Below are 732 nucleotides of genomic sequence, written 5' to 3'. Positions count from 1 at the left end.
GCCCCGGCCCGGGGCTATATATGGGCAAAGGCTCGGGCGGCCCGGGGGGGCCGGGGGGGTCCCGGCGCCTCCGCCCCTCGGCGACCGGGAACGGCGCCGCCCGGGGGTCCCCGGCCCCACGGGGGGTCCCCACATCCATCCCCCCGCCCCCGGGCTGTGGTGTCACCACCGGGTCGCCTCTGCGGCGGGGATGTGTCACACGGGGGGTGGCCCCGTGTCCCCCGTGGTGTCCCCAAACCCTCCCTGTCCCCTGTCCCTGTCCCCAAACCCTCCCTGTCCCCAAACCCTCCCTGTCCCCAAACCCTGTCCCCGTGTCCCCCCAACTCCACAAGGGTGTCCCCCACATCCTCCGTGCCACCACGACCCCCTGGTGCTGTCCCCATGCTCCCCGTGTCCCCCGTCACTGTCCCGTGTCCCCTGGCGGTGTCCCCGTGCTCCCCCAGCCCCTGTCGCTGTCCCCACGTCTCCACCTCCCGTGTCCCCCTGTCCCCTCGTGACTGTCCCTGTCCCATCCCCTGTCCCTGTCCCCCTGTCCCTCACGGTCCCTGTCCCTCTGTCCCAGCTGGCCCACACTCTGTCCCTGTCACTGTCCCCTCGTGACTGTCCCCATCCCTGTCCCTCGCTGTCCCTGTCCCCCCTGCCCTGTCCCCTGTCCCCCGTGTCCCCTCGTGACTGTCCCCGTGTCCGTCTGTCCCAGTCCCTCACTGTCCCTGTCCCCGTGTCCGTCTGTCC

Source organism: Passer montanus, unplaced genomic scaffold (genome assembly GCF_014805655.1).
Source record: "Passer montanus isolate IOZ18808 unplaced genomic scaffold, ASM1480565v1 scaffold1168, whole genome shotgun sequence".
Taxonomy (NCBI): Eukaryota; Metazoa; Chordata; class Aves; order Passeriformes; family Passeridae; genus Passer; species Passer montanus.
This window is presented reverse-complemented; position numbering follows the sequence as displayed.